Here is a 22,908-nt window from a genome sequence, read left to right on the forward strand (position 1 = left end):
ACGTGTCTGCCTGTCCACAGGACCCCTCCTTCACCGCAGTTCTCTCTGCTGTTGATGACGCGTGTGGGCGGGGACCCCATCCTCTGGTCACCATACCCGTGGGTGTGAGTAGCCACAAGATAAGCTCATCTGCCTTAGCCCAGCAAGCATCTTTCTATGAGGTCTTGCCATGTCCCTGGGATCAGCCGAAGAGGATCCTCTTGACTCCTTCATCTCTCCAGCCTCTCTGGCTTTTTGCCATTTCCCAAAGACTACCTGTGGAGAAGGAGGAACAGAACATTCTGTCAGGATCTCCTCTCTCATCATGATGCCTCATCTCTCCTTCCCGCACCTCCTTGTCTCCAGTCAGAGGACAAGAAAGCAGAAAAGCCATACACGATCAGGTAATTATTGGTTTTCACCCTATCATCCCCCTTTCAAAAAAGTTATAGAAGAAACAAAGGAAAAGGTAAACTACGTACCAGTGTTCATTTATTCTGTCTGTTTTGCAAACTTGATAGTACATCAGATTCTCCCAAAACATGACAAATGCCTTAATATATTTACACATTAATCTTTTCTTAATCTTCTGAAATAAGTTCTCCTCTCCCTAAAATACTTGGAGAATATTTTCAAATGCTGTTTTATGTATACCTGTGTGTATGGCAAAACTTTTGAAGTCTTAGATGCCTAAGAACATATTGATTTTATCCTCACATTTAACTGAGGACATGCTGTATGTAAAATTGTGGGCCCCAAGTTCTTTCCCCTGTACATTTTAGAAGGGTTTCTTCTTTCTCTTTTGCATCCACACCATCTAATGTCCACTTGATTTTTGTTCCTTTGCTTCATGTTTCTGAACACATTTCGAATGTTTCCACTTCTTTTACTTGGAATTTACTACGATGTCCTAAGCGCAGGTTTTTAATTCTACCTGTGCTGTGTGAGTGGTGAAATGGGTGTGGATGAGGAAGAGAGAAATAGAAATCCTCTGAATCCATTCGGGGTGTGTGTTTCATGTGATTCTATGGCCCCTTTTGCTTTAAAAAAAGCTCAGCAGGCCAAATGCATTCTGTGTTGATTGTCACCTCTGCAAGCCACCTCGCCCCCAACTCAGGTGGCTGGTTCCTCTTGGGGGTGACAATGCATCACTGTAGAAATAACCTATGAGCAGGATTTCTGCTGTGGCCCCCGCCCCGCTGCATCGCTTGCCTGCCCTACTTTGGTCCTGACATGCCGATTGGAAGTAAGTTACTAAAAACCCACTTCCTAGCAGGAGCGGGAGGAGGAGTTTCTGTAAGTGCTAGGTTAACCTGAAGTTGTAACAAATAGCCCGTTGCAGCTTTTCTTCTTAAAAAGAATTTAATGTTGTGTAGAATATCTGTTGCAGGGAATCTTTAGAAGATACATTCTCTAAAATATCCTTTAGGTAATGAGATTAATTTCGGTAAAGTGACTTGGTTGCTTCTTGCTCATTTGGTCCATTGTGAAAAATAAAGAGTCACTGTAACTCCAGCGTAGAAAAGAATCATAGGTCTTTCCTACTAAATTCATTGACCTAGCATGTGGATTACAAAAGATCACCAAAGCAAGAATTCCAAAGAATGCAACTTGAAATCAAAGATTACATGAGTGTAAAGTGTCTCCATTTCAATCAAAATACTGTGGTTCAGTAATAACCATGAGGCATGTTTATACATTGAAAACCAGAAAGCAATCTTGGTAGCAGTTGCTACGTTATTATCAATCACTAAACCCATTCAGAGGACACCGAACGTTTCGCTATTTCACCCAGTTCCAAATTATCTATAGAAATCTCCTGTACAAAATACAATCTAGACACGCTTTCCTTCCATGCACAAGGCTGAGGGTGTGGCGAGAGAAAAAAATAAAAGAAAATTATATTTGCAAGCATGCTGGCATGTTCTTCAAAACGCGATGGTGGCAGATTCACATCAGCGAACATTTACCCTTAAAGGCAAACCTCTTATTTTTTGCCTGAGTGGTCAGTGAACTAAGGAAAAGGCCAATTGGTTTTAGGGAGAAAATGAAACCGAACACATGAGGTGCTGAACCAGTGACTGAGAAGTTGCTTTGAGGTGGGTTTTATCCCATGAAGATTTATTTTGAACTCTGAATATTTACTCTTCCACGGAACTGAGATGCCTGCAGAGAAATGTCGTGGCCACGTATGGTATACTCATGTAAGAGTCTTTCCCTAGCTCAGTAAAACTTCTCATTGCTTTTATTGTGTGGTAGCTTATAAAAGCCCAAAGATTCTGACTCTGGAAATAGCTCAGAGCACAGAAATTTTCCCAAGTCCAGCTCTGGATACAGGGTATGAAGTTCAGGCACTTCATGTTTCCAACTTTTCATCAAGAAGTAATTTACATGAGCTGTAGTTTTTGCGTGGATAAAGATCAAATTTATATTTCATTTTAAATGTAACTTTAAAGGTCATCTATTTTAAGGAGAGACATTTAAAACTGTGTTATAAATGTTCTCATCAACATGCCTAAGAAAATAGGCCTTGTTATGTCATTCAAGTCACATTTTAAATACTATGCTTCTGGTAGATTTATGCTGAATTTAAGACTTGGCAGACAAATATATTAATGTGATATTAAATGCTGCTGTGGGCTTAACTTTTATTGCTTAATGAGAGTATATACCACAGCACAGTTATGCCAAGAATATAGCTTCAGTAAAGAAGAGAAGATAATGTATTGTCCCAAAGGCTAACTCTATTTTTATTTTATATTAGAGGAAGGAATACACATTTCTTGGGCTGCAAATCAACCGAGAGCATTCTTTTTTTTAAATTTTTTTCCAAATTATGAAAGACCACAAAACACTAATTTGCCCTGTTGGGTTCTATTTCCATGAATCGAACCCATTTACTGTTTTCAGATTGTCACCTGAATTGTTATTGATTCGATGACCTAATACAGAGTATATTCTGGCAAGGTGGTGCTCTTGTCTTTGACATTAGGTAAAGTTAAACAGAATTGCTCTGCTCTGAAGGGTGAGAGTCTTGCAGCTGGAAATCAGGTTGGAAAAGTTTTCATGCCTCATTAACACCTGTGCTATAAATTCAAGTTTAACAGTTTGACACAATACTATTTCAAATTGCAATACTCTCAGGACTGTTTATTTTAAGACTTTCAAATGCCAAGCAGATGACTGTTGGAGTTAATACACATCCCCAAATAGATTCTTTATGATAAAAGAATATCAGTGTCATTTGCCTGTTATCCTGGGGATTTTAATTGAATTGTATCAAAAGACCAATTCCGTCTTTCAAGTCCCCCATGCATGTTTTTCCTTTCCCTAATTTTTAGAGTTTTGCATTTACACGATGATACACCTATCTAAGCAAAAGGAGCTAGAGATGTGTGACCTTTTTTTTAAACAGCATTGGCTTCCCAAATTGAATGATAAACATTCTCTGAGAGTCTAAACTTTCTGAACAAGACACACCCTATAGACCTCACTCCACACAATTCCAACTTCTGGGTCATCTCAGCATTGGCCAAGGTCAATTACATTACCCAAGTTGAGATTTCCCTGGTTCTTGCTATCTTGAGTGATTTTGATATAACCCTGGACATTTTCGGGTATTGTGTTTTGAAACTCTGAACAGTAACCAATTTTTCAGTTTTAACAGCTCTTCTCTGATGTCGCGTTGCCTTGTGATGGCCAGGTTGGCATGCGCGTCCAAGTTCCTCACTCAGACGCCCCGTGATGCAGAGAAGACTGTTAGTGCCCAGTGACAGTGGGGTAGGAGTGGGTGATGTCCCGTGGTGTTTTACTAGAGCAGGTGTTTATCGTATAAAAGGGTTCTGTCTTGCCAGGATGCCCCTTTCCTCGTCCTGTGGCTGGAGAAGTCTGGCTTCTGGGGACATCTTTCGTTGGCCTTTGTCCATTGGTGTTGTCCTGCTGGCCAGAAAGGAAACCCAGGGAATCCACAGCCGCGTGCTCCCTCGGATCCCAGTGTCCCTTGCCAGCCTGCCACCTCACTCTCATTTCCAGTCCCCTTACACGTGTTTTACGTAGGCTCTCAGGGGTTGGGCTGTGCACCTGGAAGTTCTTGGCGTTGTTTGATTCCCTGGATGTGTGTGTTGTACAGAGTGTCAGGCTATAGATACCAGAAGCGGGTGGCACCGCAGATCGTGTTTTTAAATGTATTTTTTATTGACGTGACATTGGTTAATAACACAATGCACCTTTCTGGTGTACAGAGGCAGATTGAACAGTGGGCGCACAGGGCATGCGCCTTGGGCCCCGACTTCTGAAGGGCCCCCATAGAACCACAGCTTTACACTTTTTTCAAGTGACACCAAGTTTGGTTTCATGACTGCACTTCATAAAATAGGGTGAACATGTATTTTTATTTTCCCTGTCCCTTGTTTTATTAAGGGGTCCAATATTTCCTTCTGCGCCCAGGGCCTCTACCGACCTTAACCCATCCCTACTGGTGCGCCTTGTAGTTCGACACCTGTGTACTCTGTTGTGTGTTTACCACCATGAGGACAATCTCCATTCGTTACCATATATTTGACCCTCAACCCATTTGCCCCACACCCCCACTTCCCTTTCCCTCTGGAAGCCACCGTTCTCTGGTCTTTGTGAGTTTGATGTTGTTTCATTTCCTTTGTTCCTCTGTTACTTTTAGTTTGTTTTCTATTCATGTATGAGTGAAACCATATGGTTTTTGTTATTTTTCCACCTGACTTATTTCACTTTGCATAATACCCTTAAGATCCATCCATGCTGTTGCAAATGACAACATTTCATCATCTTATCCCTGTTATTCCTGAGTGTATTTTATGTTTGCAGCATTAAATAGGGTATTATTCAAGGTATTTACCAAAACTACTTATGTTTTGTGTTTTCTAAAAAGTTACTCAAGCGGATAGGAAAATAACAGCAAAAAACAGATCATAGTAATTATTCCTTGAACAATGAATAACATTTAAAAATAATAATGTGTTTTAATATGTATTGCATTTTAAAGAAAATGTGAGATTTAAATGCAATGATAGTTTGCATTTTATCTCGGACAGATTTAATGTTTCACTGTTCGATTGCTATATAATCACCCCAAAACTGACTGTCTTAAAACAACAATAATTTATGATTTCTCAAAGGTCTATGAGTCTGGAATTCCGTAAGGGGTCAGACAGGTGATTTTCCTGCTCCACCTGGGGTAGGTTGGGTTTACTTATTTGTGTGCATTCAGCTGGTAGCTGGGATGGGAGGTCCAAGTAGGCTTTATTTTTATGTACCTGGAACCTCATTTGTTTTCCACGTGGCCTCTGCGCATGGTTAGCCTGGTCTTCCATAGGGTTCTAGGCAGAGTTCCAAAAAAGAAAGGTTCCAAACGGCATTCTCAGGTCTTCTTCAATGAAGCCACTTGCCAATGCTGCCACATTTTATTGGTCAAAACCAATCATAGCACTAGCCTCGGTTCCAGAGAAGAAGGGAAAAACCCTGCTTCTCGATGAGATGAGAGGTCACCTTTTATTGCAAAGGGTATGTGGAAAAAAAGGCATTGTTTGGTGAGCGTTTTTTTAAGTAATGTGCTCTGTAGACTTCCTGTGTGGAATTGCATATTTCCTAATTTGCGGCTAGAGATTATTGTTACTTTCACAGCGAAATCATTTATTTCTAAATAATGGTAAGGCTGTCAAAGGCAGATCTCAAACAAACACCCTAACTTTTAGAAAAGAAAAACAAATGATGAGGCAGAAATAAATGAAACAGAGACTAGAAATACAATTGAAAAAAAAAAGAAAAAAACACACAAAACAATGAGCAGTTTTGTGGTTTTGTGCAAAGAGATTTTAAGACTTTTCCAGCCATTTCCTTTTCCTCGGGCATGGACTCAGTCAGACTACACCTGGGTGTCCTTTACATATATTTTAAGCTCCTCTCTGACATTTTCACCACCATCCAGCCTACGTTCTAGACATCAACCATGGTCCAGCTTCACAGGGGTGGGACCTGTGTGCTTACCCAGAACCCAGCACTCAGAAGGCCCCGACACTTTGTATTGTGTTCTGCTCTCGCACGACCTTGACAGTTTTAAGCCTTTTTGATCAAGAGGCCTATGTTTTCCCTTTGCACTGGGTCCCGCAGATGGTTAGCCAATGGCGTCTTTATGTTTAGAATGAGCTTTTTGTTCCTCACAGTGTTCTACCTGGCAAGTTTTCAAACATTTTTCAAGGTACAGCTTAATATCACCTTGCCTCTGAAAATCATCCTGATTCCCCACCCCTACCTGCAGAGGGACTAGGTGGCTCTTTTCTATATATATACCTTGGTTCCATGCCACTTGGCACAAACTCCTAGGATAGTAATTGTTTATATGAATATTTGTGTATATATTTTCTCCTCCATTAGTTGGGCTTAAACACATGCCTTATTCATTATTACCTCACTTAGCAATATCCCAGGGTGTAGTCGATGGCATGTATGGAAAATATTCAATAAATATTTGATTGAATCAGAGAGCAGATCAGCAGAAGAATGGAATGTCATTATACAGACTTGTCTTTAAAATATTAAGAGAAGACACTATAGATTTTAACACCAGATAAATCTGTTCACTGACAATATTCACCAACTATCTCCACCGAAAGCATTCCATTATAGTTTTTATCTATAAAACATACTCTGTTATCAGATATTGAATAACCTTCATGCAGTTATTACTTGAACTTGAATTCTTCCTTGGCAGCTTCACTTTCCAGAGGCAGTAGGAGCAGTACACACAGTTTAACACTTACCAGTACGCTACTCTGCCTGTCTTCATGAATTCATCTCTGCAAACTCCTTCACAACCAGATGCTTAGTTTATGGAGGCTTCCACTGCTGGCTAGGATAGGGTAGCAGGGACCAAATTCAACCTTCTATCTGGGAGAACTACAAAACCAGAGGAAGAAAATGAAGTAGAGAGGTTTCAAGGCAGTGAACAAGAGTCAGTAAAATACAGGGGTCTTTGAGGAATTAGCAAAGGAGGAGAGACCTCCAGTTTGCTTGAGATTCCTGCCGGGCGTGTGTCCAGGCTGCCGTGCAGGGGTAGGAGGAGCTCAGCCATTTCCTTGGATGGAGGAGATGGAGCTGAATGTCCTGAGAAGCCAAGATGGGGGGAGTTCTCAGTGAAGAGTGTAGGAGAGGAGAAAGCTGCACAGGAAGCGGACTCTGAAGTTCTCACAAGGATCCCCCGGGAACCTTCAGTGGGATGCTGATTCAGCATGTGTGTAGGGAAGCTACCTGAGGCTGGAGGAAGAACTCCTGAGAATGAGGAAAGAGAACAATCCTAGAAGCTCACAGAGGGCTGGAGTAGTGCCCCTTCCCACCAGACAGAGAAGAAAACCTCACGCTTCATGGGGCACGGGATGGAGCCCTTACAAATGCTTGCCTGAGCAATGGAGCAAAATTAGCCCAAGACCTAATGCTGCTCTGTCCCACCCAGCAGAACTTTAAATCAAGACCCCCAAAATGTTTTCCAGTAGCTTAATGACATCATAAAACAAAATTGGAGGTGGCAATAGGAACAAGCAAATAGCCAGATGCAACAAGGGAAAATTCGCCATGGCTACTCTCCAATCAACGTTGGTAGACAAAAAAAATAGCAGGAAAATGTAAACCCATAACAGGGAGAAAGAACATAATGAGCACAACACAGGCCAAAGAATAACACAGATAATAGAAGCAGTTGTTCCTATTGTATCTCATATGTGCGAGAAGTTAAGAGGAAAGATTGAACTTCTAGCAATTAAAACTTACATAAGATGCCATGAAAATAAACGTGGACCCTGTAGAAGATGACTGAACTTGAAGATAGAAATAGAAAGTATTCAAAACAACCCCGCAGAGCATCAGTGAGCGGCAGGGCAACATGGGTCCTGAAAGAGTGGAGAAGCAGACAAAATTGTTTACAGGCGTAATGACTGAAGAATTTCCAAATTTGATTAAAACTATAAATTTAAATACAAAAGAAGTTCAACAGACCCCGAGGAGAGGAAAATGAAGAAAAATACCCTGAATTATATCAGGTCAACTTGCTTAAACCTGAAGATAAGCATAAAATATTTAGCTCTTGTTATTATTGAATATAGTTCAAAACAGTGATACACACATACTTGCTACTTATTCTATACTCATAGATTGATTTTATAAAATTAAGTCATTTCACAGTATATTTAAAACCTAAGAAGGTCTTTCCACCATTTATGAGTATTTCTTACTTGGAAGTATTTCTTATTTTACTACATGCTTATTGGAAGGTATGTAACAGAAGGCAAAGAACTTCCCAATGAAACTTTTACTTTTCACTTACTTTGTTTTTGAAGAGTAAGAGATCTTGTGAAAGGAAGTCTTGTTTTTTAATAAGATAATGGCCTAGTATATTTTCAACTAGGTAACTCACCTTTAAAAATTTCCCTTTGTAATAAGAACCTGGAAGGGTGGTATGGATTCATGTACTTAATCTTGGCACACATTACGAAGGGGACACTAATTGGTTAATCAATACATGCTTAGGTCAGATAAAGTGAAGTAATATTTTCAGAGAGCAGTTAAAATGAGTCATTCGTTGAATTCTCCCAGTGGTGCCAGAGATAGTTGATAGGTAGGTAAACAGATCGATAGATGTACAGACTTACAGACACGTGGAATTAAGAAGTTTGGGGAATAGAGTGAGTATAAGAAATACACATTAGCTTCTAAATGACATTGGTTGATAGAGGAACCATATTATATTTTTTCCTCCAAGTTCATTTCTTATCTTCAAACTTACATACCTAAAACCATCACCTGTCCAAATGGGATATCTCTCTGGTGTGTGCCTCTTTTAATACACTCTTCTCTTCTTCCCCAACTGTGGGCTCTTAGAACCACTTATGGGGCTCCTCTGTCAGTCTTAGGTTATGTCTTTTTATTCTTTAATTTCTTTATCTGTACGTCCTTCCTAGCACTAAGGCATTGCATGTCATAAGTATACAGAAAGAACTCTAGATGTAAATCAATCATGTAAAAACCCTTTCCAAGAACAGTAGCTTTATATGGATGTATAGAAGGTAAGTGTATTCTGTTTACCAAAAATGGATTTCTAAGGGATGATTTGATTGTTGACCTCCAAATTTATCTTAGTCTTGCCTTCTTCTTGCCAATGCATCCTGAGGTCCCCTTTCTCTTTCCAGTCCACGTCATGCCATTTTCCCAAGAGTTAAATATCTATGTGTTTTTCTTTTCAATTTCAAAATAATTGGCACAGCCTCTTCTGGAGATCAAGTTGATAAACAAATGTGGGCCAGGTTTCACGGCCGAGTATCGGTTCAGCACCTTTTCTGGGCAATCTGGTTAAAGTGCTGGGGAGCATCCCTATCTTATATGCTTAGTGTGTTCTTCTGAGACCTTTTTGTCACTGCATATGGGATTGGCACGATTTTTTCATTTTAAGGTCTTGTGGTAAAGGAAGTCAATATTGTGTGAAAAAGGAGATGAAAACTCCCTCCCTGCCTCCCTCTCTCTCTAAAATGAATCAACATATCCTCGGGGAAGTATTAAAAAAAATTAGAAAAAAAAGTTTTATTTTTTAATATACTTGTTCCGTTTCCTAAAATATGCCATTCCCTGCTGATCTCCATAGTGAGGATTCCCGAAGAGTGACTGATTAAATGTGAATTTTCTGGAAGTTTGAAAATGCCAGGGAGAAAAAAAAGTTGGTTGAGTTTCAGAACCTGGAGTAAGATCTCATCTTTTTATGTATTTATTTAAACTTTTTTCCACACATACCCCCACTTCAGTTTTTTGAGCAAAGCTACCTGGAAACCTGAAAACTAGAGTTGGAGACCCTCAAGTTGTGGTAAAATGCTCAGGCAAGGCTGGAAGTTAAATGGAAGCCCCTTTCTACTTGTGACTGACTTGTTTCTGTTATAGAACCGGAAACAGAATGTCAAGTCCCCAGTTCATCCAAGTCGGAAAGCCTGGCTCTGTTAAACTTGTTCTGCTTGGGTGGGACCCGGTCGTTCAATGAACTTCTCCACGTCTCCTAGATCCTCTGGAAGGCCTTGCTGGTACTGAGAATAGAACTTACCTCTCCAGATTCCTCCACATCTGAACATGTCAGGCCTGGATTACTTTTCCTTTCCTGGTTTTGATCTTTCTATGATCTTTCCCTAAATCACTTACATTCCCGTTCAGGCCTCACAGCCTTTTTTTTCTAGGTGTGACATTGCTAAGGGCTGCCTTTTTAGCATCAGGGCTAAAGGAGGTCACAGAGTGTCATCTTCATCTCGATCTTAAGTTTCAAATCAAAACAGAAATATCTCCATAAGCATTCAGACTCCTGTAGATGACTTCGGCTTTCTGTATTTGCAGTGGCCCATTTACAATTTTGCTCTCGCGAGCCAAAGAACAGAGCGTAACTAGCATGAAGAAATTGGCAGGAAAGACGTTCTTAGAAATCCTCTCATCCTCAGGATATCAGAAACAACGGTCTGTGCTTTGTGCACGTGAAACATTTGCCATAATTTAATTGCTATTTAAACTTATTCTTTCGAAAATGTGCATGACACTTTGGTCTTTATTTTGCTAATCTCATTCAGATTAGATTTTTGCCAGTTGTGATGTGGGAAGAAAGCGCTATGGAATCGGGCCCAAGAGAATTAGAACCATCATTTGTCATTTGCTAATTGTGATGTCAAGCCATAATTTAAGATAAATGCCTTAAAGACAGCTCTGCAATCACAGATGTATTTTTAGAAGTGTTGAGTTACATTTCATATTACTATCTTTACAGGATGTAATGAATATTTGAGGTAGATAAAGTATACAGGGTTATGATTGTTTCAGAAGCTGAAGCAAAGTGCAGTATCATCAAGGTACTTCACGTGCTGACTAAAACTAATGACTAGAAAATTAATCAGAAAGGATGTTCTAAAGATTTATGATAATACCTGCATTTTTGAAGGTGTAACTGTATCAGTGTAATGTATATTTTTAATATGTGAAAAATTATTTTTAAGAGACGCTAATTTAAAATGTTATCTCCATTTGATGTTGGCTTCATGTTATCCATTTATTTGATGGCTGTTAAAAAAACAATTCGATCTAATAAAACAATCTATCTAGAAATGTACACTAACAAAATCAAAGTTCCAGTCACCCTTGCATGGACTTTTATCCTGGGATTTTGGGCTACAGTGCATGCAAGAATGTTGGATAGTATCTTAGAGTTTATGAACCATTAGATTATTTATATATTGAATGTATATAATAATGTATCTATTAAATATACCTAAGGTATATCAAATACCTGCCATGGCTAATGTTATGTGTCAACTTGGCTGGGTCACAAGGTGCTCAGGTTTGTGGTCAAACATTATTCCAGATGTTCTGAGGAGATTAACATTTAAATCAGTGGGCTGTGAATAAGCAGATTGCCCTCCATAATGTGGGCGGGCCTAGTCCAATTATCTGAAGACCTGGCTAGAACAAGAAGACCAGCCTTTGCCTAGGAGAAAGAATTCGCCAGCAGATTGCCTTCAGATTCATCTACAACATTAGCTCTTCTTCATCCTATAGCAGATTGTCTTTGGACTTGATGTGGAAGAACCACTCTGCTGGGTCTCCAGCCTGCCATCTTTTGGACTAAAATCACATTATTGTCTCTCCTGGGTCTCTGGCCTGCAAGCGCATATTGAAGGTTTTAGACTTGCTAGATTACATGATCACATGAACTAATCTCTAATAAGAAATCTCTTTCTATATACATGTATATCCAGTTCTGTTTATCTGAAGAACCCTGATAATATAATACATAAAATATGTTCTTTCTTGGTGGCTATAAATATACTCTTGGATATGAAGAACTCTCTCGGCACCCAATGTTAATTATCCTCAAAAAGCGACAAGATTGAATTTCATTCAAATGTAACTTACAGAATTCCCCCTTTTAATTCCTAAAATGTAATGGCAAAATCAAGCATGCTTCACTTAAGTCATCAGTACTTGGCCTCTACATTACCAAGGAAATTGATTTTCTCAGAATAAGTATCAGGATTGAATTTTGCCCCCATGGGGGTTGACTTCTTCCATTCGACTAAGAAAGAGAAAACATATAAGTGATTAATACGTGCATATGTGTGTGCAGTTGTGAACATGAACTTTCATGTTCTTCAGCATCTCCCTGGGGTAATGGCTTAGCAGACTCAGGTAGTTCAGATTGTGATAGCAATGTAGCCAAGACTTGGGATTGAACCTGGTTATAACATCAGCATCACAGCGTAAACTCTATCTAGCTCAGGCCACTCTCCGGTCTTTCCCTGGCCTCAGAAGACCTGGCTTCTCCTTGTAACTTGACTCAAATCAGTAGAGTGTTGGAGGGTCAGAAATTAACATACTTCCTGAAAAATGACCTTTGTATAAGCGTTTGATTGTCTCGTTATCATGAGGAGGAAAGGCAGGAGGTACAAAGGGCCAGGAGAAGGTTTTAAAACAGTGACCACGGATGTTTGTGAGAAGTCGGGAAAAGCAGAAGTCTACCATCAAAGCGAAAACTAAACGTAGGACCTAGAAATACTGGAACAAGACCAGATCACTGACCTGGCTAATCTCAAGAGGTTGTTGGCACGACCCGTGGTGCTTTATATACAATATGTTGGAATTGTGTGAAGAATCAAATCTAGCACCTCCGTGAAAGCAGTTCAGTAAATTACTTGTTTCAACAAGAAATTAGATGCAGTAATTATTTTTATTTAGTGTCATGGGTTTTTTGCTTCACAAGAACCTTTAAATTTAAAAAAATCTGATTCTCCCTAAAAAAGTTATCTGGCCCTGGCTGGTGAGGCTCAGTTGGTTGGAGCATCACCCTGTAGACTGAAATGTTGTGGGTTTGATTCCCTGTGAAGACACATACCCAGGTTGTGAGTTTGATCCTCAGTCTGAGCACGTATGAGGAGGTAACAAATTGATGTCTCTCTCTCTCAAAGCAATGAAAAAAAATCCTTTGTTGAGGATAAAAATATAGTAATACTAAAAATATTTTTCTAAAGGAGTTAAAAAATAACAGGCAGATGATATTTGGATAAATATAGGTAAACTACCTAAATTCAGATCTAGTAAATGGTAGATTCAGAATTCAGCCCCTTATCTCTGGACACCATATGTGTTGCATATACAGAAGGAAGGATTCAGCCCGTGTCAACATCTAGGTGTATTGGGGTAGATAATAAATCCACACTGTTAGATAACAATAAAAATACACATAATCCTTGCATATAATCATTTGTGGGTCAATGTTCTGGAAAAAGAGAAAATCAACATGGGCTGATTCTTTTTATGCCAATGTGATCTGTCATTGCTAAAAATGAACCGGGAATGGAAAGTTCTTCTGTTGTTCCCTAAGGAGTCTCTTCACGCCTCCACACGCAATTTGTATTTCTGAAGCACAGTGTCAATAGCATTTTAAAATCTTGTAATATTTATTAGGTTTTAATAATACGCTTTTTAAAAAATTAACTTTATCGGGGTGATATTAATCAATGAAATCATATAGGTTTCAAGTGTACAATTCTACGATACCTCATCTGTATATTATATTGTGTGTTCACCACCCCAAGTTAAGTCTCCATATCTTTGACAACTTTTACAATTAAGATGCTTCTTATTTATCACATTGAAAGGCTTATTCTCTGAGACCTGAATGGCTTAGAGGAGATCCCAAAAGTCATTGATATAACCCTGATAATAGCTTAGGCCCCCAAAGAATAACAGCTCATGTCCCTACTTGGGTTCATTAATACTTGTGCGTATATAACAAACTATTTCCTTTCTACTTAAACTACAAAGCATAGCCTTGCTTTGGTGTGTAATTTATCAGTTATTTTTTCTTCTTAGTTGCTCCTTTACCATTTGTCTTTCCTTTCTCCTAGAAGATATCTGAATGAGAATAAGTGTATTTATCAGCTCTGACTCATATGCAGAGTCCTGATAAGGAAAAAAAGATGATTCTTCCCTTTCCTGCCCAGCTAACATTAAGGAGAAAGCGGAGCCTGTTCCAATCCAGACACGTTTCTTCACGTCTGACCTTGGAGGTTTCCTTTCAGAGCATCGCAGGATGCTCAGCACTCCCTCGTCTTCATGCTAAAGCGACACCTTTGCTGATGTTGAGATGTGCTCATAGATACACTTTGTTTTCAGACTGTTTCCTAGCAGAGCCAGATATAACGTAGTGCATGGCACTGGACGTGTTCCAGAGTATCAGAAAAGATGTGGTGGTCAGAATCTATTGTGAATACTGGATAAAATATCTATGAGGCTCACGCGAGGCTGTTGACATTGGGGAAAAACTTATTTTGCTCAGTGGGTGGGAGAGGAAAGGATGCTAACTATCAGTGCCCTTTCTTCTCCATGGGAGTGGGGATGTGGGGCGGAGCGGGGTGTCCTAGACTCCCGGCTTTCACAAACAGGAAGAGGGAGTAGGAGGAGGGGTGACGGAAAAAAGAACACTGATTAGAGTAGAATATTTGAGAGGATAAAAGGGGAGAAATAGAGGGAAAAATAAGGGCAATAAAAATTGGAAAAGAACTAAAAGAGAAAGAACACAAGAGAAAAATCACCTGGCTCCGTTCTTCTTATCATCCTTGAATTTATTCCAGGCTTCCCCCAGGGCTTTGTTATGTTCAATGAGTTTTGCCAGCATTATGATTTTGCCAGGATCTCCATCTATTATCTCCTTTATTTTATTTTTCTGTCTTCTCCTTTACCTGCTTTTCTCTCCTCCTTCCTCCCTGCATTCCAAATTTAAGGCAAAGTAATCTCCCTTTTCATATAAATAAAATATTCTTTTCCAAAAAATACCGTGGAGTCAGAGCATTGAATTATTTTGCCACGTTGGCTAAGGACATGTGAAGGACATTGTTCTCCAATCTGATCACGATGCAGTAACTGTATGAAACAGTAGTTACATAGCATACACAATTGGAGATGATAAAGTAACGTAAAATATGTTCGCAGGAAGAAATAATTAGCCATCAATACTAATGCGGACATGTGTTAACAAGTGTCGACATTTAAGAAAAAATGGGAGAACAGTAACAGCGAGTAAAGTGCAATTCATTATTTGTTCTGCACCAAATAGAAAAAGGTTGACATCCTTCATTGGGAGCGGGGCCTGGTTTGGGGTGTCTCTGGGGAGATGAGTTGGAAGCAGTGACTTACAACACCCGAATCTGAGGGCAGGTCAGGAATCATGGACATCGTTTTAAATAGTATCCCACTCACTCCAGTCATTTTGTCCTACTTGGTCACAGTGCATTTTCAAAATAAAGTTCTCATTTTCCATCACTAAGAAGCAATTCATTAGCAAACCGTCTCAGCGGAATATTTTTGAGCTCAATACTGTACCTCTCCTCTGTCTCTGAAGCTTTTATTTTTTGTCCTCCTTCCCTTTTCCTTCTCAAAACAAACCGGCAAATGAACAAACACCTGAAAGAACCTTGTCATTCCAGGTAAAATTCTCAGGCAGATTTATGGCCCTCTTTCCTCCTTCTCAGAATATTGAAAAGGGGTGTTAGTTTGGAGAGGGGATAACTGTGGTGATGGCAGCTGAAATCTACATAAGCATATTGAGTGTATTTTCCGAAAATGAATTATATTGGAGAACAAAAGAAAACTTCTTACTTGATGACGAGGCGGCTCTGTAGAAATCGAAAACTTTAGCTAATTAAAAATAATCCATAAAACCCATTAGGTAGATGGGAGGGATCCTTTTGGAGGAAATAAGTGTGTAAACACGTAGTGACAGCTCCTCCCTATTTTTCCCCTTCCCGTCCTCCTCCTGCCCATCCCCCTCCCCATGACCCTCCTCCTTCTGCCCTCCTCCCTGTCCTTCACTTCCACCAATCATACCTCCTGTGTTTACTAACTTCCAATCATTTTTAATATTAGCAACGTTCTTCTGAAGCGATTCATCATGCCTTCTAATATTGGATGCCTCGTCTTTCCAGGCTTTTTATTTGTCTCGCAGATAAATGAGAAGCCTAGCAGCACACTTTTATACAATATGTTGAAAATCTCCTGAACAACTTGGGTCAGAAAATGTTCCGGATCCGTTCGTCGGTTTCAAATTGGCTGGGCATGTGGGAATGAATTTTCAGGTTGTGTCTCTGTGTCATTCTGGTCCCGGGTGCTTTTCTGAATGTCAATGACTTTACCTTTCTCTGTGCTAAAGCCTCATCAGCCTTACTTCCATTTGGGAGTTGCCTGCCTTGCGGTCTGTGATCACTCAGTCCATGGACCTAGTCTGGCTTCTGCGTTTGCTGGCCTCCTTCTGTGGTTTGCACAGTTCCCTCTGAGCTGCTTAGATGGCCCAAGCCCCTTCCCATCACAGTAGCTCCAGTTGAAGCATCTCTCACTGCCCAACCACGGTCTTTTGTTCAAGTTTGGGTTTTTTTGGATGTTACAGTCTTGGGTCCAAATATTCAGAAACCAGAAAAGGCAAGGGTCGCTAGCTGAGTACAAGGATGCCAGAGTTTATTAGTTTTTGAAAAGGGGTTAAGGGTGGGCTCATGTATTGGACTGGGCCTGCGCAAAGCACTGGATGCAAGCCCACGGGATATGGCAGGTGGAAAAACATTGATAAGGAAGTCACCCGAGGAGATGAAGGGGGTGTATAAGGTAAACTGGTGTCCTGGGACTGCACTGTACCCCAGTCTCCTCAAAACATCAAATCATAGACCTTAGCTTGTACATCCCAGATATATGTGGCAGAATCAGTTCCCTTTATACAGGACATCAACCTCTGGAGAGTCGTGTAAGAATGGAATATTCTGAGACTTTGTGTGCTCTCTCTGGAAGACTAGAGGCTGGCCTCTAGAACACGTTAACTCATGGAAATGCTTTCATAGTTCTGTGCTTTTTATATGATTCTGTGGCTAAGACATTAAGATTCAAACCCAGCCATTGAGTGAATTTCATTTGCAATTATGATGTATAAGACTAGGTCCGTCTTTCATAATTGAGAGTTCAAAACTGTTTTGTCTGCTCATTTGTTGGCTCACATGTTATCTTACGTGGTAATGCTTGCTGCTCACCTGCTGCTTACCTGGGACGTAGGCGTTAGAGGTCAAGGCTGCTGCCTGGACTTAGGTTTAGAGTGTTGAGGCAGTGACCGCTGTAACCCAACGTGGGCCGGCTGCCTGCACTGTAAGGGCCTACAAAGGCCGGTACCCGAGAGGCAGGCGTTGAGGTAAAGGAAAGTGGTTTATCTGCAGATGCTGGCCACCTGGAAGATGGGGGCCTCATGTCTCAAAGCCCATTTCCTGGGAAGTTGGGGGATTCATGTCACAAAGCCCATCTCCTGGGAAGATGGGGACCCATGTCACAAAGCCCATCCACACCTCTCAGCGGAGGCAGACGTTTTTATAAGGAGAGAGAGGGGAACAAAACCAAGAGCTCCGGGGACGGGGGTGGGCAGTTCTCTATATGCAGACACGCACAGTCCATTGGGACAAGGCCGGGGACGGTCCGGTGTGCATCATCCTGGTGTTGTCACCCTCGCTTCACATCACCCCAGCTTCCTGTCATCCTGGGTCCAAGGTGGAGGGTCAGCAAACCTCTTGGAGTTGGGGCACCTGGAGGTCAGGGTCTATATCTTCTGACGTTCGTTCCTAGGATTCTTACACAAACATGCTGCTCACCTACAAGCCAGAGTCCGCACTTACAGAGACAATGTCAAAACGGATGGTGGGACGGGTTATCATTTCCCACCGTTACAGGTTTCCACAGTTCCAAAGCCAGGCTGGACCGCGAAAGCTGGTTTCCTCCTGCAGACCGGCTGAAATGATGATCCAAGCCTCCCTCCATTTGATTTTTACTTCCCTTAATCCAGCTGAGAAGCAATATACCAGAGAGTGGATTAAAATATCTAAAGCCCTCTTTTGTCCCAGTGGAAGCTGTTCATATGTAGATAGGCGTTCCGTGCTCTCAGCCCCGCACACAGAGTGAAGAACTAGGAAGTTCAGAGGACCTGAGGTGGGTGGGTTTGCAGACTTTCATGAGGGCGGCTGGGAGCAAGCGTGCATCGTCCTTTAAAGACACTTCTGCTGTGCAGCTTCAGTGCGGTGGCCCAGGACTGTTGGGAAAGACTGTTATTACATTTGAATAAGCGCATGTAGTGCATCTTGTCACGTCTGGTCAGCATCACATCTCCTTCATCTCCTGCGGTGACTTCCCTTATCAGTGTTTTTGTTTTTTCTTGTTCATTTTCTGGATCTCAGTAGGAAATACTGATTTTGAAGTAATCAGCAACTTTAAGCCTAATAAAAGGCAATTAATTTCAAGCATAATATATGCCTAAAATCATTCATCATAGTTAGGTTATGTTAGACATTGAGAAGTCTGATTAGGCTTGGTCTTCTGATCAGTTCCATTGCTAAATTATTGACAGGCAACCAGTTAATCCTAGAAACAGAGGGTCAGGTCTGAAATATCTCTACTTAATGTTTTATTGTACTTAGAACACAGTTGTCTTTTGAGACAGCTGTGGTTTTGATGATTATATTGATATTTATGAAAATTAATATGACTTATGTATATTCAGGAATACATCATTTATACATTCAAATTTAATCTACTTTTATTTTTTCCATGTCTCACCTGCCACTGGGGAAATATGTGGATATTTAATAATTCAGTACTAACAAGTAACAATATATGAAAAATTTCAAGAATTCAAGTAGCTTAAACTATTCATAAAAAAATTTCTGAACTGCATAATATTTAAAAAACATTGTATTAATTTCAATACATTTTAAGCATACCTTTTTAATATATTATCCCCATCAGGTCTGCTGTTCGATAATATGTAGATATTCTTTTTTTTATTACTAGAAAATGTTCTCATTCATGTTATTTATTGTTGTCCCATTACAGTCGTCCCAGTTTCCCCCCATTGCTCTCCCCTGCCCTGCCCAACCCCTCCTCCCATAGTCAATCCCCACGCTCTTGTCTGTGTCCACGGGTCATTTATACATGTTCCTTGACTAGACCCTCTCCCTTCTTTCCTTTTAAGAAATCTAGTGAAAAAAAAAAACAAGGGGTATGTGTGATAGAGTCGTTGACATGACTGATTTCAGTGTCTCTAAGTAATTAGCTAAGTTATGCCTGTCTCTCTCACCAAAAGCACTATTACACAGGCTGATGAGGAAGGTGGCTGTGGTAAATGGGTTTTCAGGTCATTTCAGATAAAGTTAAATGTGGTTGTCATTTCAATTGATCATGCTGCATCTTTTCTAGACTGTCCATCCATCTCTTGGAACAGCCTGTTCAATAAGCTCTACAGGAAATAATTTGGGCAATTTTAAAGAAAGTGTGTCTTTAGATTAAATGGTTTTGGAGTGGTTTTATTTCCTGCCAAGATACATAAGAATATATTTGAAAGGCCATTAATTTCCTGTATTATAATTATTAGGCTTTCTTAGGAAATAATATTTAAGTAAATCCCAAACAAATACCATACAAGTTCTTTGAATCTCAAGCAAGACGCAATTAATTCAAGTAACTCTGACCAGTGAGAATCTGGGGTTCACATAACTCCACGTTTCCATCTGCTAGATAAAATGATTAATTATGAACCACAAATTTATAAAATCCTCATATTAATTACATTGAATAATAACTTTGGAACAGTGTGTGTGGGGAAGCTGCTCAATGTAATAACAATTTATTTAAAGATATATACTGATAGACTTAAAGACATTTTTATTTGGGGGGAAACATTTAAGAGGTAAAGTAAACAATGTCATGAAGAACAGGCATTTGTATTCTCTAACTGAATCGCTAATATGATTCTTTTAAGGATAACGAGAGGAAAAACTTTATAGAACTCGTAGAGAAGAGTAGGTCAAAGGTAAGAGTAGACCTAGACATTTAGGATGAAATAGAAGGAGGTCAAATATATCTCAGCCTAGCTTATGGACAAAGACAAAAGATGATTATAATGACGTAGGGTAATAAGACCACAATAGGGGTCACAGAAAGTGTTGAGGTCTAGAGGAGGGTGTGTAACCTAGTCTAACGAAAATCTTGAAAGTGTCAAGGGACTATAAAATTGAGCTGGATCGGATCAATATCAGTAAGAATTAATCATGCTCTTCTGAGGCTTATGAAAAAATGCTAAACCCATACTTTGTCTTTTAAAAACAGAACAGTCAGGAAGAAATAAAGCCTCTTCCTGGGAAAGTTTATGAGATACTAAATTACAACCAAAAAGAAAAGGCAAAATCTGATTCATCTTTTGTTTCCAGCTTCGTCCAGTTTCTCCAGGGAGAAACTGGGAAGAGTTTCAACAACACTACAGGATGGATATAACAGCCTGAAACGGGTGAAGCACATTCTAAGGGACTGCATAACTGCACTGAATGAGATCAGTCCCTAGAACCTGAGAGTGTATCCCAGGTCTTCAAAGAACTAGAAAATGTGTTGTCATTGAGAAACTGTAGAAGAAAAAGAGGCACAGTGTGTTGTATATCACATATGTTTTCTTTGATTTTCAGGAGCAAAAAAGATGCTCAGAACTATGCATTAATAAGTGGAGGTTTTTTAAAAAATATATTTCCTAAAATATTGTGTTGTCCATGTGTATGTACCATCCAGATCTCCCTTCAAGGAAGGGTTCATTGTCCCAGCTGCTGGAAATGCCTTCAGCTGTCACTTCCTTAGGAATAGCCCCAGCCGCAGGGGATCATGCTTTTCTGGGGACAGCTCACATCTGCTGATGGCTGGGGCCAGACACAAAGGCCTGTCCACGTCTGGCTGCAACAGCTCAGCGTTGGAACGCCTATGGCTTTGGCTGGGGTTGCAGGCCTCTGTCACAGCGGGCCATCTCCCTCTGCCCAACCCTGCCCCTTGCCCCTCCCCGGCACAAGCATAGACCCCACAGTAGACACCAACAGGTGTCCTGCACAGTCACCCCATCTCAGAATCTGCTCCCCAAAGAACCCGCCCCGACACAGTGCTCGAAGTGCATAAAGTGGCCCCACGCAAAAGCGAAGACTTTGAGCATAACTGTTTCCGCCGAAGCCCATGCACGCCTGTCCTCATTCCCAACCACTTCCACTCATCTCAGAGGTAATCGCCTACTCAGTGGGCTTTTACGTTTACTGTCCTCTTGTTTTCCTTTGTGGATTTAATTCCCATCCTTGTACCTGTGAACGGCATGTTTTCTGGTGTGTGTGTTTTTAAATTTATATACTGAATTAGTCTGTTATATTATTCATCATTTTGTGTTTTGGTACCAAGGCTTCTGAAATTCCAAGGGGTAGGAAGATGAGCTCTCAAGGAAAAATAATGAGACAACTAAAATTTAGGCATTATTTATAAAGTACAGAGAAGCAACTTATACTTGAGAAAAGCTTAGCACTCCTATTCCCACTACCTGATCTCTCCCTCTCTTCTTTCTCTACCTGGTGGAGACTGCCCAAATAGCCCTTCTTCTACCTGAATGATTTTATTAATTCTCCTTGATTGCCATATTAGAATTTACTACCAAAGTATCTATATTTTTACTTTGATTCCCAAGTGTCTATTTTACTAAATAGTACATCCAGATAATAATAAGCCTTGCTGAGGCAGAATTCTATAAAATTGACTTTCAGAATCTTGGACCCAAATAGCATTTTTCCATTTGCAACTATACTTATTTGGGCTTGTTAACAAATTATGAAGTCCACAGAGTGATTGGGAATGGAATGAGAATTGCATATAATTTCCCAAAGAGTTAGATCAATCTCAGTTCTATTGGAAACATACTACAAGTACACTACTGAGTATATCTGATATGTTTTCATCCCTATTTTGTAGAGAAAGGGTGAAGCTATAAATTGAGCGTGGTCTTGCTCTTCATTTCCTATTGATCTTTCTCTCGATGTTCCACATAGCTCGTACGTGGAGGTCACTCCCTTGAGTCAGAGTTTCAGACAAGTCTTGTTTTCTCCTCTGAGACATTAAAATCCTCTTTGTCGGCCTGTATGCACTGAGAATTGACTTATAGTTCCTGTGAGTGAGTGTTGGCTGTTACCTATAATTGAGAGTTGCAGAGATTCTGTGGATAGCAAATGATCAGAAATTAAGGTCCCTGAATCATTCATTTATTGTGGGATATGGGGACTTGCTCTCATAGCTGAATAAATGAAATTCAGAAAGAGTCTGTCAGTTGCCCAGATCTCTTAAGAATCAAAAATGGATTTGCTAGTGTGAATGGAAAAGACCCCAAAGTAGTGAAGATAAAAGCCCTCATGGGTGTCTTGGTTTAGAAGAATATTATAAACATTTAATGTAGCTCAATTTAACATTCCTGCATTATCTTCATTGTGTACATGCACCGTTCCCTAGGCCCCTGTTCTGTGCTGTTTTAGGTAATTCTATTTCACAACGGGTAGGTATGACTATTCAGTTCCACATCAATATATTTATACCCGGTGCCGGGGATATGGAGAGCTGTGCTGTATGTGGCTCATAAATCAATACAAAATGAGGCCACATTTATGCACCATTTACAGTGAAATTTTATATATCCTGCATCCAAATAATTACACCCATTATGTTCCATGTTTTAAAGAAAAATCACATCTTTTCTGCTGTAGAAAATTGCTTTCTAAGTAGATAACTGATTTCTGAACCAAACATAATATGCAGGCTCAGAGCTAAAGCAACACACTTACTTTGCACTTGGATAATCACTAGGGCCTAAGAGCATCGTCGTCCTAATCGATTTTGTTTCAGGCTATTTTGTCCGCTATTAATCTAAACATTTATTATGACCCGATGGTCATAGGCACCATAGTATAAATTAATATAAACTTTAAAAAGTAAAATAGTTGGGTAACAATTGATGGGATATATATTAATTAATTAATA

Source organism: Furipterus horrens, unplaced genomic scaffold (assembly GCF_987537825.1).
Source record: "Furipterus horrens unplaced genomic scaffold, mFurHor1.1.pri manual_scaffold_9, whole genome shotgun sequence".
Lineage (NCBI taxonomy): Eukaryota > Metazoa > Chordata > Mammalia > Chiroptera > Furipteridae > Furipterus > Furipterus horrens.